The 16,513-nt window shown below is 38.1% G+C and overlaps 1 protein-coding gene and 1 long non-coding RNA gene across 2 annotated transcripts in view; both read left to right on the top strand.

Moving 5' to 3' along the window:
- LOC139076425 (uncharacterized) overlaps positions 1 to 16,513 on the top strand; it is a 536,857-nt gene that overhangs the window by 154,341 nt on the left and 366,003 nt on the right. The window lies entirely within an intron of this gene.
- LOC139076430 (uncharacterized) overlaps positions 4,910 to 16,513 on the top strand; it is a 74,147-nt gene continuing 62,543 nt past the window's right edge. Inside the window, exon 1 of the long non-coding RNA XR_011528035.1 lies at positions 4,910 to 5,037. This is a non-coding gene — a long non-coding RNA (uncharacterized lncRNA). The remainder of the gene's footprint in view (positions 5,038 to 16,513) is intronic.

Here is a 16,513-nt window from a genome sequence, read left to right as displayed (position 1 = left end):
GAGTCATATAGAGTTCGTCTTTCTCTGACTGACTTATTTCGCTTAACATAATACCCTCGAGGTCCATCCACATTGTTGTGAATGGGCCAATTTCGTCTTTTTTTATGGCTGAGTAGTATTCCATTGTGTATATATACCACATCTTCTTTATCCAATCATTAGTTTCTGGGCATGTAGGCTGGTTCCACGTCTTGGCTATTGTAAATAATGCTGCAATGAACATAGGGGTGCAACGGACTCTTGAGATATCTGATATCAGGTTCTTAGGATAGATACCCAGTAATGGGATGGCTGGGTCATAGGGTATTTCTATTTTTAACTTTTTGAGAAATCTCCATACTGTTTTCCATAGTGGCTGTACCAGTTTGCATTCCCACCAACAGTGTATGAGGGTTCCTCTTTCTCCACAACCTCTCCAACATTTGTCGTTCTTGGTTTTGGATGTTTTTGCCAATCTAACGGGGGTAAGGTGATATCTAAGTGTAGTTTTGATTTGCATTTCCCTGATGATTAGCGATGATGAACATCTTTTCATGTGTCTATTGGCCATATTCATATCTTCTTTTGAGAAATGTCTGTTCATGTCCTCTGCCCATTTTTTGATCGGGTTGTTTGTTTTTTTGTTGTTAAGTAGTGTGAGTTCTTTGTATATTATGGAGATTAACCCCTTGTCGGATAAGTGGCTTGTAAATATTTTTTCCCAATTAGTGAGCTGTTTTTTTGTTTCAATCCTGTTTTCCCTTGCCTTGAAGAAGCTCTTTAGTCTGATGAAGTCCCATTTGTTTATTCTTTCTATTGTTTCCCTCAACTGAGGAGTTACAGTGTCCGAAAAGATTCTTTTGAAACTGATGTCAAAGAGTGTACTGCCTATATTCTCTTCCAAAAGACTTATTGTCTCAGGCCTAATCTTTAGGTCTTTGATCCATTTTGAGTTTATTTTGGTGTGTGGTGAAAAAGAATGGTCAATTTTCAATCTTTTGCATGTGGCTGTCCAGTTTTCCCAGCACCATTTGTTGAAGAGACTTTCTTTTCTCCATTGTAGGCCCTCTGCTCCTTTGTCGAAGATTAGCTGTCCATAGATGTGTGGTTTTATCTCTGGGCTTTCAATTCTGTTCCATTGATCTGTGGACCTGTTTTTGTACCAGTACCATGCTGTTTTGATCACTGTAGCTTTGTAGTATGTTTTGAAATCGGGGATTGTGATTCCGCCGGCTTTGTTTTTCTTGCTCAGGATTGCTTTAGCAATTCGCGGTCTTTTGTTGCCCCATATGAATTTTAGGATTGTTTGTTCAATTTCTGTGAAGAAGGTTCTTGGGATTCTGATTGGGATAGCATTGAATCTGTATATTGCTTTAGGTAGTATGGACATTTTAACTGTTTATTCTTCCAATCCATGTGCAAGGGATGTCTTTCCATCTCTTTATGTCATCGTCTATTTCTTTCAAGAGAGTCTTGTAGTTTTCATTGTATAGATCCTTCACTTCCTTGGTTAAGTTTATCCCAAGGTATTTTATTCTTTTCGTTGCGATTGTGAATGGGATAGAGTGCTTGAGTTCTTTTTCTGTTAGTTTATTGTTAGTGTATAGAAATGCTACTGATTTATGCACGTTAATTTTATACCCTGCTACTTTGCTGTAGTTGTTGATTATTTCTAACAGTTTTTCTGTGGATTCTTTGGGGTTTTCTATGTATAAGATCATGTCGTCTGCAAACAACGAGAGTTTTACTTCTTCGTTACCTATTTGGATTCCTTTTATTTCTGGAAACGAATTTAATTTAAAAATTCATTTGAAAAATACAGGCACAACTTCTTTTTCATGTATATGCGCGTAGAATAATTGATTTTCTCTGTCTTTTCTTAATTTTGATCTGTAAGTATTTTTTGCAAAGTCTTCATCACTTGTTAATGGCTTCAAATTCTTTTTTTATTTTTCTTGTTAAAAATATATTGAAACAGGGGCCGGCCCCGTGGCCGAGTGGTTAAGTTCACGTGGTCTGCTTCGGCAGCCCAGGGTTTTGCCGGTTCGGATCCTGGGTGCGCGGACATGGCATTGCTCATCTAAGCCATGCCGAGGCGGCATCCCACATGCCACAACTAGAAGGGCCCACAACTAAAAATATACAACTATGTACCAGTGGGGTTTGGAGAGAAAAAGGACACATAAAAAATCTTTAAAAAACTCCATTAAAAAAACACATATATATGTATTGAAAGAATGAATTCAAGAGCCCAGTAATTTTAAAACCAACATTTCAAACTTTTCCCTGATAGTTGGATGCTCACTTCTGACAGATGTGACTTTTAATTTACGTTTAGAATCTTAGTCATTTGCTTTTCCCTTTGGTTTTTGACCACTATTGAGATAAATGCAGCATATTCTTCATTGGCTTTACTTTTTCTTAAATTTAAAATTCTGTTCAAGTCAAGTTCACCATTAAGGACTCAGGCTGGCTCATCTTCTAAAACTTGTGCTAAAATAGACTCATAACATTCTTGGATTTAACATAAATGGTCTTGTTTTCTTTAAATATTTTAGATACATTTCTTTAACAGTGGTAGAAACTCACTGTTTCTGAGTGACATTTGAAGTCAAGGAGTGAACTTGGACTTTACTGGTTGTGAGACCAGCATGTGGGAATCAGTCACTAAACTTATGGAGTATCACCAACAGCCGGGAGATTGTGTCTTACTCCACTGGTTTTCCCTACTCACCTTTGTAATGCTCTAATTCTTGTGATGAAGTAACATCTTTTTGTGAAAAATGGCCCTGGGGTTAAGTGGCACTCAGGTGCAATTACTAGGAAATTAAAAAGTTTGAAATAGTTCTTTGACAGAAAATATTGTATTTGGATAAACTGAAAGTAGGATGTTGAACAGTAATACATAGATGTGATGAACAGCCATATGGAAATAAGAAAAAGCGATATCTGAAATCAAGTCAGTTAGTCAGAATTCCTGTGAATGCAAAGGCTGCCGCCTTTTAAGACAGGGGCCAGAAAGCTTTTTCTGTAAAGTTCCAGATAGTAAATATTTTAGGCTTTGGGCACCATATGGTCTCTGTCAGAACTACTCAACTCTGCTATTGTAGCTCAGAAAGTAGCCATAGGCAATGTGCAAATGAACATGGCTGTGTTCCAATAAAGCTTTATTTACAAATGGGTGGTTGGCTGGATTTGACCCAATAAAAGAAAGAAACCTTTACAAAAGTCCTGTTTGGTAGCTGCACTGCTACCTTCACTTCTTGTTACTTCTTGGAAATGTCCACACAACGGAAATGACTTTCTTCAGAATCACATCACATTTCCCACAAGGAGGCATGTGTTTCTTGTGTACACTCCCATAATGCGAAGTAACTATCTTATTAGGTAAGGTATGGGTTGTTTGCAGTAACAGAGACCTGAAATTATAGTTGCTTAAGCAAGATAGAGGATTATTTCTGTCACACATAACCTTCTGTGTATAAACAGCATATGACTGATAAAGTGACTGCAGGTTTTGCCACATCTTCATCTCCTTCATGGCTCACCATCACCCAGTCTGGCTTGGAACCAGCAGGGAGGGGAGAAGAGCACAACCTGAAAGTTGCTCATGGTGGGGATGAAAAACTTTCCCTCTACCTTTCTAGGTTCTTCTGGCTGGTCTAAGAATTAAATTGGCACAAGACAGATTAACAGGAGAAAAGCAAATTTAATACCTACGTACGGAGACTCATAAGAATGTAAGACTCAGAGAAGTGACCAAAGCAGGCAGTTTTTCTACCTTTTAGACAAAGAAACAATGAATTTGTGAAGAATTGAAAAGACGAAGAAGTTTGGGCTTGGGGTAGTAAATTAGTAAAGAAGTAACAAGGTTTGTTTATGCAGCCTTCTTGGCCCGAAATTCCCTCTCTGGCTATAAAGATGTCTCTGTACTTCCTGGTACAAGGAGGTAACTTCCACACAGGAAATTTATTTCCTGCTTTCAGAGGGATAAAGGAGGGTCAGTGTCCTTCTTGCACTGACTCATTCTGAAGTAATTTTAATTCAAAATAATCAATGTGCCAAACAGGCATATTTTGGGGCAGCCTGACCTGAACCCCATCACTCACATAGCTTTTGCTCATATCTCATTGGTCAGCACTTAGTCAAATGGCCTCATCTATCTACAAGAGAGGCTGAGAAATAGAGTACTTATTCTGGGCAGCTATGTGCCCAAATAAATTTCCAGAGCTTCTAGTACTACAGAAAAGATGAATGAAAATGGGGTGCATGTAGCTGCAACTAGCTTTTCTGCTTTAATGTTGTATTTATAGAAAAGTTAAGGGCCTGAAAGGAGTTACTGATGTTTCAAAGCTATGTTTTACTGTATTTCATGTGACAAATTATATGCTGTTGTGTTATTTGAGAACAGAGGCTGTTCTAAAGTCTTCAGACATAATTTTAGACACAAATAACAAGTATCTACTATACATGGTGAGAATATTGTTTTAGAACTTATGTGGCAAATATCTTGCATATGCTACTACTCTTCCTTTCTGAGCCCACAGGAGACATTACTAATAAATCACAGCATTCTTTCCCACTGAACTCAGACTTGATCTTAGAACCCTCTAGATCCTGCTCTAGACAGCCTCTGCCAATCAGGTAGAGCTGGCAAACCATCAGCTATTTATTTGCTTTTCTTAGCTTAAAGTTTCACCATTCTTCTTTTTGTATCTTTGACACCTACCTTACCTATAGATGGTGACACGGCACTATATGAATTGAATTTTGTTTTTTGTCTTTTCAGTCAAATCTCCTCTCTTAACTCTTGTCAGATTTTTATCTTGTTCTTATTTCCCGATCATGATTTATGTCTCATTTTTGTATAACTAACTTTAGTCACAAAACCAAAATTGGAATAATTTTATTCAAACTCTTAATTTTATAGAGAAACTGAGACCCACAAAGATGAAAGGACTTCCCCACGGGCACACAGCTAGATGGTAGCAGCATTGAAAGCAGACTCCTGAACCCCTGATTCGTATTCTAGTCTTTCACTTTGCAAACGTCAAATCAGTAAGTGATAAGTGCAATTAAAAATTAGTAATAATTATGACCATAATTGGGTGAGGTTGATTAATAACAGAACTTTAATTTCTCAAGTTTCTGTTTATTGCTTTTGTAGACAAGAACCAACATATTTTACCTTTTCTTACGTAAAAGAAATGTTATCCTGAGCAATCCTTGCTCAAGTGTTTGGCTGCTTCTAGAACTTTTCAAATTTTGTAAAATGGATTTGACACTGTGAAAAATAGCATTTGAAGACTGCCTTTTAGGGCACCCTCATTTTGCACGGGCTGTAAAGAAGGGTGCAGCTGATCTTGTAATACCTTGGCATTTCCTGTTTCAACAAGATGACTTTACTTAAGATTCAAGGTACAGACTTTGGTAGAATATTTTCCAGGTTAATTTATTGTAGCAATTTGGAATCCTTTTTGGTATGTTTTGACCCATGGGTCTATCAGGTTAGGTTGCTTCTCATCTTCTTCACCGTGCAAAGCTGCTTGCACTCTCTTTGGTGAGGCTGCCCGCTTCAGTTCTCCTCACGTGCAAACAGTTTCTCAGCAGGTGTGCTACTTGCAACTACTGCTCTTGAAAACCCTCATCAATAGGCAGGTGCAGGCAGATTATCTTATTCTTTCAAGAGAAAGAAAGAAAAACCTCAGCAAAAATAAGTTCAAGAGAGAACAATTATAGTACAAGCAAATCTAATTGTAGGATCCACATCTAGGAAAGTAAACTTTAAAAAGACTCCAGATTATGAAAGATTAACTAAATCTTCCCATTAAAATTTTGAGTCCTCTAAGTACTGAAAATTATGGCACTTTCACTTGACAGAGAAAATTAGTCTAGTATAATAGACGCAAGGAAATTTTGATGAGGGATGTTTCTTGATTTAACTATTAATTAGATTTAAAAGTTTGAGACACTGAAGAGTTTCCCTCCTTCCATCTTCTAATGTTGAGGGAAGAATTTGAAAGCAGCGAAACGTCATGACTGTAACCAAAAGACAGAAAATAATTTCCGTAGGATGGAGCCAAATCTTGAACTCAGCCTCTTTTATCAAACCGTGAGAGCACGGTATCCTCTGAGACACAGAGAGGACAAAATCCTTCTCTATACTAAAACCCGGTTTGGGTAAATTTGAGAAGGCCTGGCCATCATTTGTACACCCTCCCTGGATGCATGGTATCCACTTTTATTTTGCTATCTCCAAGCTGTCCTTCTGAACAAAACCTTTGTGAATAGATAAGCAGCTCCTCACACGCCCATGGAGCTGCTTTAGCAGGTTCATCTATATAGCAGATATTTAATGAGCATTTATTATAAGTTAGATAGCATGACACCTAAAGTTGGGAAAGTATACTTTAAAGCATAGCCCTCAGAAACCCACTGTTTAATGTGCAATACAAACAAATGAGTAAATAATTTCAGTGCAATATGGCCAATTGCTGTGGAAACAGCGAGTTCTACCTGAGTGTTGATGGAGCAGACCATGCTGGAGCTGACTGGAAGGCTGTGGGAGTTCCTGAAGCGGAGAAGGTGGGGCAAAGAATCGGAGGCTAAAGCAATACATGTAAAGGCATGGAGATGTGAAACACGTATGGCATTTTAGTGGTTTAGGTGGCAGGGGTGTAAGAAGGAGGGAGGGTGTGGCAGGGGATTGCATTCAATAATTTAGCCAATATTAATTGAGTGACTCTATTTAGCCTGGGCACTGTGCAGGGAGTCTTGGGTGGAGAGATGAATGCAGCCTAGTCCTGGTCCTCGAGGAATTAACAAAGGAGACACGTGTCACCAATAAATTATATTTTTGTGAGAGTGTGGTAAGTAACAATCGAAGGAGTGCCATGTTCTTTTGCTCATGCTCATTCATTCACAGAGAAGGGAGATCCTGTTCTGTTGCCAGGCATCTTGCTGTCAGGAGGGAGGGATACCTGCAAAGGCGAGCAACTGCAGACACTGCTTGTTTGCGAGGACCACACAGTGTACTGGGGGCAACAGATCCTGATTAAGCACTTATGATAACATATATACACCAGCAACTGTGACAAGTGTCATCCAGGAGGTGCAGAGTTCTAGAGAACTTAAGGCAGGATTACGTTCTAATTAGGGAGGGCAGGGAAAATTGTATTTACGATCAACCCTCTTACACAATAATTTCTCCTCGCTTGAATTCTTAATTTGCTTTATCCAACTTGGAGTTCACTTCAAGTAAGTTTTGAAAGAAGGTTACCTGGGTAACAGATTGTCAGAGCTCTTGTATCTCTGAGAATGTTTGTCTTCCACTTTCATAAATGGCCAGGAACACTCATGTAAAAAAGTCTTAAGTTACAATTCCCCTTCTCTTAAAACTCTCCAGAATTTGAGTCCTTGTCATTCGGCAATGTGACTTAGAGTAGATATGCTAGGCCTCCCGGATGGTTCCTTTTTAGGCAGCCTTATTTTTCTATCTGAATCTTACATTTTTATATTATATATATATATGTATATATATAAAACAATTCTAGCAGTTTCCTGAAAAAGTGAATATATTTTTAATATACAATCTGGCAATCACGCTCATTGGTATTTACCTAAATGAACTGAAAACTTACGTCCACACAAAAACCTGCACACAAATGTTTTTAGCAACTTTATTCATAATTGCCAAAACTTGGAAGCAATCAAGATGTCCTTTAGTAGGTGAACAGGTACATAAACTGTGGCCCATCCAGATGATGGACTATTCTTCACAGTTAAAATGAAATGAGTTATCAAGTCATGAAAAGGTAGGAGGGAGCCTGAAAGGCATATTACTAAGTGAAAGAAGCCGGTCTGAGAAGGCTGCATGCTATGGGCAGAACTGTGGAGACAGTGAAAGGTCAGTGGCTGCCAGGGGTTAGGGAGGAGAAGTGGTGACTAGGAGGAGCACAAAGGATTTTTAGGGCAGTGAAACTATTCTGTATGATACTATAGTGGTGAATTCATGTCCTTATACAGTCGTCCAAACCCATAGAATACACAACACCAAGAGTAAACTATGGACTTTGGGTAATAATTATGTGTCCATGTAGGTTCATCGATTGTAACAGAGGTACCACTGTGGTGTGGTGTTGATAGCGGGGGAGGCTGTGGGTATGTGCAGGGGCATGGGATATATGGAAAGTCTTTGTATCTTCTGTTCAGTTTTCTGTAAATCTAAAATTGCTCTAAAAAATAAAGCATATTAAAAAAAAAATAAATTCCCTGTAAGTAAAAAAATTCTTACTAGGATATCTGTATTTTTCCTGGACTGGTACTATATTTTCATAGATATTTTAGCAGAAAGCTGGAAGCACTGTTTTGAGGAGACCTAGCCAGATGTAATTCTCCACCAGGCCTTCCCTCAGGCTGTTACGGTCATCTTTATGGTGATGTTATCTCTGTGTCTCTTGAGGATGCAGTGCATAGCGCAAGGAGAAAGGCTTGAGTGCTGCCGTAACTTGAATTCATTTTCATTCTGCCTACAAATCCTTAAAGAAGGGGGTCACTGAGTATATAGCTCTCTCACATAATTTATGAATTATTTTCTGTGTAAGAGTTACCAGTGTATTTCAAATTAAGATTAATGTACTCTTACAGTCCTTGCTGCCAACAGATGATATATTTTTAAGTGATACCTGTTTCTCTCTTTGCATCTTATCCTGGAACCTTGTATCTTCCATCTCTTCAAACATGTGGTATTTGGCTCCCAGATTATTTTTTAACACCTTTATTAAAATATAATTCACATAGCACAAAATCTACTCATTACAATATACTAGTCAATGGTTTTTAGTACAGTCACAGAGTTGTGCAACCATCTCCAAAATATAATTTTACAACATTTTATCCTTCCCTGAAAAGATCTCATACACATTAGCAGTCACTACTTTCCCAGCCCTAGGCAGACAATAAATTTTTTTTCTGTCTCCATAGATTTGCCTATTCTAGATATTTAATATAAATGGAAAGAAAATATATGTGGTCTTTTGTGACTGGCTTCTTTCATTTAGTATAATGTTTTCAAGGTTCAACTATGCTGTATAGCATGTATCAGTACATCATTCTTTTTTTTTGAGGAAGATCAGCCCTGAGCTAACATCTACCACCAAACCTCCTCTTTTTGCTGAGGAAGATTGGCCCTGAGCTAACATTTGTGCCCATCTTCCTCTACTTTATATGTGGGATGCCTGTCACAGTATTGCTTGACAAGCGGTGCATAGGTCTGCGCCCAGGATATGAACCAGCAAACCCTGGGCTGCCGAAGCAGAGTGTGTGAACATAACTGCTATGCCACTGGGCCAGCCCCAGTACATCATTCCTTTTAACTGGCAAGTAATATTCCTTTGTAACAAATTGAAGAAGGCCAAACTATTTCCCATAGTGATTGCACTATTTTACATTACTACCAGCAAAGAATAAGAGTTTCAATTTCTCCATATCCTCACCAACACTTGATATTGTCTGTTTCTTTTAATATTATTATTATTATAACCATCCTAGTGAGTGTGAAGTGGTATCTCATTGTGGTTTTGACTCACATTTCCCTAATGACTAATGATCTTGAGCTTCTTTTTATATGCTTATTAGCCATTTTCATATTTTCATTGGAAAAATGTCTATTCAAATCCTTTGTCTACTTAAAAATTTTTATATTTTTATTGTTAGGTTGTAAGAGTTCTTTACATATTCTGGATATAAACATCTTATTAGATACATGATTTACAGATATCTTTTCCCAATCTGTGGGTTGTATTTTCACTTTCTTTATAGTATCACTTGCAGTACAAAGGGTTTAACTTTGAAGTAGTTCTATTTATCCGTTTTTTTCTTTTCTCACTTGTGTTTTTGGTGTCACATTTAAGAAACCATTGCTTAATCCAAGGACACAAAGATTTACTCCTATGTTTTCTTCTAAGAGTTTTATAATTTTAACTCTTACATTTATATTTTGGTTCCATTTTGTGTTAATTTGTGTATGTGACATAGTCCAACTTCGTTATTTTGCACATGGATATCCAGTTGTCCTAGCACCATTAAAAGACTGTTCCTCCCTCTTTGAGTTATCTTGGCAGCCTTGTTGCAATACAATTGGCCCTGAAAACATGAGTTTATTTCTGGACTCTCAATTCTGTTCCATTGATTTATATATCTATCTATTCTTGTGCCATACCACATTGTTCTGATTACTGTAGCTTTGTGGTAAGTTTTAAAATTTGAAAGTATGGATCTTCCACCTTTGTCCTTCTTTTTCAAGATTGGATATTCTGGGTCCCTTGGATTTCCATATGAATTTTAAGATCAGCTTGGCAATTTCTGCAAAAAAAGACAGTTGGGACTTTAAGGATTGCAATGAATCTGAAGATCAATTTTGGGATCACTGATATTTTAACAATATTGAGTCTTATAGTCCATGAATATGGAATGTCTTTCCATTTATTTAGTTCTTCTCTAATTTATCTCAATAAAGTTTTGTAGTTTTCAATGTAAACGTCTTGAATTTCTTCTGTTAAATATATTCCTAAGGATTTTAGTCTTTTTCATAATATTATAAGTGGAATTGTTTAATAGCATTTTCAAAGTGTTCACTGTTCATATATAGAAATAATTGATTTTTGTATACTGATCACGTATCCTGCAACTTTATTGTAGTCATTTATTAGTTCTAATAGTACTTCAGAGGATTGTCTCTATACAAGACTATGTTATCTGCAAACAGAGTTTTATTTCTTCCTCTCTAATCTGGATGCCTTTTATTTTTTTTTCTTGCCTAACTGCCCTGGAAAGAACCTCCACTACAACGTTGAATGAAAGAGGCAAAAACAGGCATCCTTGTCATGTTTTGGATTTTAGAGAGAAAGATTTCAGTCTTTCACCATTAACTGTGGTTTTAGCTGAGGGTTTTTCATTGACATCCTTTGTCATCTTGAGAGTGTTCACTTCTATTCCTAGTTTCTTGAGTGTTTTATTGTGAAAGGGTGTTGGATTTTGTCAAATGCTTTTTCTGCATCTATTGAGACGATCATGCCATTTTTGTCCTTTATTTTATTAAAATGGTGTATTACATTGATTGATTTTCCTATCTTGAACCAACTTTGTGTTCCTGGGATAAATCCCACTTGGTTATGGTGTATAATCCTTTTATGTGTTGCTGAACTTATTTTCTAATATTTTGTTGGGAATTTTTGCATCTATATTCATAAAAGATATTGGGATGTAATTTCTCTCTATTATGATGTCTTTTTATGGTTTTGGTAAAAGCATAATACTCATCACAGAGAACGATTTGGGAAGTGTTCTCTCTTTTATTTTTTGGGAGGGTTTTGAAGGATTGGTATTAATTATTCTTTAAATGTTTGGTAGAATTTATCAGTGGAGACATCTGAGCCTAGGCATAATTTGTGGTAAGTTTTAATATTATTATTTCTTTTTATTTATTATGCCAATATTATAAGTTTGAATATTATGTCTCTTTATTTGTTATGTCTATTCAGATTTTCAATTTCTTCTTGAGTAAGTTTTGATTGTTTGTGACTTTCTAGCAATTTGTCCATTTCATCTAAGTTATCTGTTGACATACAACTTTTCATAGTTTACTGTTATAATCTTTTTATTTCTGTAATGTCAGGTTATTGATTTGATATCTTTATTCTCTTTTTAAAACAGGTATTTACAGCCATAAAGTTCCTTCTGGGCACTGCCTTCTCAGCATCCCATAACTTTTGGCATATTGTGTTTTTGTTTTTATTCATGTCAATGTGTGGTCAGCAAAGGAACTGAGAAAGAATGGGCAATGAGGTAGCAGGAAACCTAAAGGGTTGGTTTCATGGAAATCAAGAGATAAAAATATTTCAAGGAGGACAGAGTGTTGACCCCACAGAATGCTGTTGAGAGAGTAAAATGAGGTCAGGGAAGCGCAGGTTTTCCTTAGTATTATGGAAATCATTAGTGGTTGGTTATGAACAGTTCTCCTGGGTTGGAGGGGGAGACAGAAGCCCTGGTGAAGTGGCCAAAGAGATGTCTGGAAGTGAAATCATAAAGGCAATCAATATTAGACAACTGCTTTCATAAGTTTTGCTGTGAGGTGGAGCAACCAGATGAGAGAAGTCCTAGGGGAGGGATGCGGGATGGCAGGAATGCTTGGCAAAGATGGGGGATCCTAGAGCATGTTTGTATGCTAATAGAAATGAGAGAGAAAGACACTAATAATTCAGGACAGAGTTGCAGAAATCCTTGAGAAGGAGAGAGAAGATGGGATCCAGAGGACAAACATGTTAGCCTTTCATGGGAAGAGAAACACTTCTTCCATTGTGGAAGGAAGAAAGAGCATATGGGTACAGACGCCAATGGAGATGATGGTGGGAGGATGAGAGAATTCCCGCACAACTGTTTCTAACTTCTCAGGAAAATGAGGTGAGGTCAACAGTTAAAAGTTGGCGCAGGTTAGTGGGAATATTAGAGGTCAGAAAACAGATGAGAAGGTGTTAAATGGACCTCTTGGAGAGAGGAAAAAATTTGTTTCTGGGGAGCATGTTAGACTTACTGGGTATTTTTTGGTAGCCATTTTGAGTTTAAAAAGAGCCCAGTTCGCACGGATATGTTCGTTTTCTCAGGGGAAGGCTCAGAGTAGATGGATAGTTTAAGTGGAGCAGTTGTTTTCCCAGGTGAGTGAATAGAGGATGATAAAGCAAGAATGTGTTAAATGTGCTTTGCCACACACACAGAGACACAGACACACACATACACAGACACATCACACTCATTTACATGCATGCCACACTCCCACGTGCATGCATACACACACTCACACACATCATACTTTTATACACACACTCCATACTCACAAGCACTAGCCCACTTAACTTTTACAGTAAACCCCCAACAGCACCTTAGTACTGTTTTTGACGTATCTGAAGATTGAAGGGCACTTGTAGTTTCCTCTCTGTGAATCACTCTCCTCCCTGTTCTTCAAATATTTTAAACATGATCATGAAGTAATCAGAGCCAGTGTTGGGATTCTGTTCTGTCCCTTTGAGCCATCCCTTCAGTGGAATTTCTTTGGAGCTTTTCCTTCTGACACCCAGCCTACTACTGTCCTGGTGGCTCCAGGACCTCCTCATGCAGTGGGTCTTCTCCGGACTGTGCTCCACACCAACTGACCACCCCATCCTCTCCTCAGTGTAGCTAGAATTTGGGCTCTGCTCCTCACTGGGATGTGACCTGATCTGGAATATGGGAGCAATAATAATTTATTGTGAGGATTTAAAAAATATATAATGCATTGAATGTGCTCAATTCTGGGGAACATAGCATGTATTTAATAAATGCCAAAGTGATCAGTTTCTCTCTTTCCCTTAATCTGAACCTATGTTGTCTGTTCTGGTCACATTTCCTGAAAGACATTCATTCAGTTAGACATTTTTTACTAGCAAAATTTAATTAATTCTTGATGATAGAATTTCAAGTTTAACAGGGTTCTTCTGGAAATACCATCAGAATCTACAGTTGACTCTAATAGGACTGCAGGTGAGCAAAAGGGTCATATTTTGGGCATGCAGATCTTTTCACTTGGCTTAAATCATACAGAAGGACTGACTTTGATCATCATGAATTAAAATAAACTATACATTGAGAAGAGGAAATTAGGTTATTTTCATGGCCTGGTTGCTGGAGTAGTTCGTAAATAAAATGAATTATTAGGTTTTTAAAATATCAGAGTTTTGTGCCATATCCAAGGATTCTTGACCATGTTACAGAACAACACTGCAATATCATAAAAAAGTATTGTGCCACTGGCATAAACTCAAAGGGCATTTCTTTAAAAAGCAACCCCTTGGGACTGTGGGTGAGAATCTCTCTCTCACTCCGCTTTTGGCTACTGTGACATTGGCCATCACATCTGCTCGTCAAGTCCCAAGCGATAAGTCACTCTTGGTCTCTAAGGACAGAGGATTTTACATAAATGTGCCTCATTTACTAGCCATTTTTCCTGCATTGATTAGTCACCATTTTATTTTGAAAACAGTGCTAATGGCTAAGGTTAATCCTGAGCGGTAGTGGAAAGTAACAAAATGAACATACTCCCGCTTTTTAAAGTTGTCCTACTGAGCACATTAGCTTTTCGTGACTTGTGGCATATAAGAGAATTGTTCAGAGGCAAGGCTGAGACTTTGTGTTTTGATCTTTTACATTTCCCTTTTATTCTTTAGTTCTTAGAATGGTAACAAATTATATGTTATTGATGATTTTACAGTGTGTATATTGGCCAGTGCAAGTAATCCTACACTTGTATTGATCAGCAGCGATGGCTCATAATCTATGTGAGTATAACCAGCCCCATGGCATTATAGTCATGTGGTATTATGTATGCAAAACCATGTTCCTATGGTTTTGATGTTATGGGAAGTAGCAGACTGTTTTCTTAATTCTTGTAAGTTGAATTTCCCCCTAAAGACTCATTATGAAAAGGCATGTTGAAACGTGGGGTGTCATTACAGGATTGTACTCGCTTGGTGACAAGCAACAAAAGGAGAAAAACGTTTCTGACAATTTCTGAAATGTGATCCTTAGAAATCACTCTCTGAAATTAATGAGATGCTCGAGAAAGCCAAGAGCTTAATAGATCACATCATGTGTGCAACTTGATGGGGGCTTTAAATGGGGATGCGATTATTTGCCAAGCAAAGGCAAGGGTTTGCACAACCAACCACTTTCTCACCACTGCTGCTTAATGAAAATCGAACAGATCTACAAGGATAAACATTGAAATGATTACAGAACATTCTGACCCTGAGGAAATTACATGTAATTCAATTAACAGCTAAAGCTTTCGTTTTATTCGCCAAAGGACTATCTTCTCTCTCTCTTTTTTGTTGAGGTGAGGAAATATTTTAGAAATCAGCTAGAAGGTAAATCCTCCCATGCAAACAACTGAATCTCCCATTTAGCGTTTCTTGTTTTTCCCCGTCTGTTGACTCTTGGCGTCTCCCCTGCTGCTCCTGATCCCCACCTGGCCCAGTCGTGATTCTTCTGTTGTGCGTCTGTCTCCATGGAGACAGACTGCTCAGAAGGGGGAGCCGTGCACAGTATCCAGCCGCGAACCTCTCTGGGCTCTCCTGGGCTCGGCTTCTCTTTGCTCGAAGTGCAGAAAGGAGGAGAAATTACCTCATCTTTAGAGGAGCATACATGCGTTTGGGACCAAAATTCCTCCCTCCGTGTGGTTCTGCAGATGCAGCTGAATAAAACCCTGAGAGGAGAGCTGGGAAGCCATCTGTTTCCCTTGCTGCAGTGTGGGGAGAGCCACGACAATTGTCGGGAGGACCTAAAGCGGAAAGAGAGAGAGGGATGGAAGATAAAGAAGATATGAAAATTAAGGATTCTCTAACAGACTTACACCAGCAGTCCAGCTGTGCAGGAGAAAGGCTGTTATCTAGAAACCTGAGAAATAGATGGTAACTATGTATATATGCCTCCATAAAATACACAATTGTTCGAATAGAAAAGTACCAGAACCCATAAAAATTGTCTCTTAATGACTAGAGAAACAGAGCAGTTAAAAAAATGTCAGAAAAATTGCTTATTTTACAGAGAAGACACAAGTTTATAGAAAAGCATAAATTTGGTGAAAGCCTGTGGTTGTGCGTATCTCACACTTGGGACATTCCAGCCTTTTTATTTGTTTCTACCAACAGTAATATTTTTCACACAAGCATGTCTGGAAAGTTTTATCATTAGATTTTTAGACTTGAATAAAGAGCTCAACTTGACTATGTGATAGATAATAGTGTTAAAGTTTAAAGAAAAAATAAATGTGACAGACGTTGAACAAATGCCGATTCTTATAGTTACTGGGTGTCAAAAATCACTCTGATATTAGAGGCACCAGAACTGAGAGCAAATTCTTTAGTTTTCTAAGCAGACTTGTGCAGAAAGACATCCTTACCTTCCTGTCATGCACTGATATCTCTGGACACCTGGCTAAATCCAGGATTTGGTTTGCAGTCACTCTGTCCCACTGAAATTCACTCTCAGTTTGCAGTCCTCTCTCTAAATGACTGCTTTTAAGTTGGGCATTTTCCTGTAGTTTAGATCTCTATCTTCTAGATATACAGAAACAAGCATCTATAAAACAATAATGAATAACATGTATAATTTCTGTCATGGTTTACAAAGCCTCTCAGAATATACCTGGTCTCATCTGGGTCTTGCAGGAAGGCTCAGGGAGGGGAAGCGTTAGAATAACCTTTGGCAGGGGGCTGAGAGAGGTTAAGTGATTTGCCCAAGGTCACACAGCTGGTAAGTGACAGATCTTAAACCCAGTTCTTTCCACTCCAGAGCCTATGCAAGCCTACATGCTCGTTAGCAGTTTCTTAACGCTAAGCATAGGTGTTTCTTCTTTCAGCGTCACTCAGGTGTTAGGTTGTGAATCACTAGAGGACAGAAGCAGGATTCTACAGTTCTCCGGGAATGGTGCCTTAGTATCTTCGTC

Source organism: Equus przewalskii, chromosome 16, assembly GCF_037783145.1.
Source record: "Equus przewalskii isolate Varuska chromosome 16, EquPr2, whole genome shotgun sequence".
In the NCBI taxonomy this organism is placed as follows: domain Eukaryota; kingdom Metazoa; phylum Chordata; class Mammalia; order Perissodactyla; family Equidae; genus Equus; species Equus przewalskii.
Note: the sequence above shows the minus strand (reverse complement) of the source record. Positions and strands in the feature narration are given on the sequence as shown.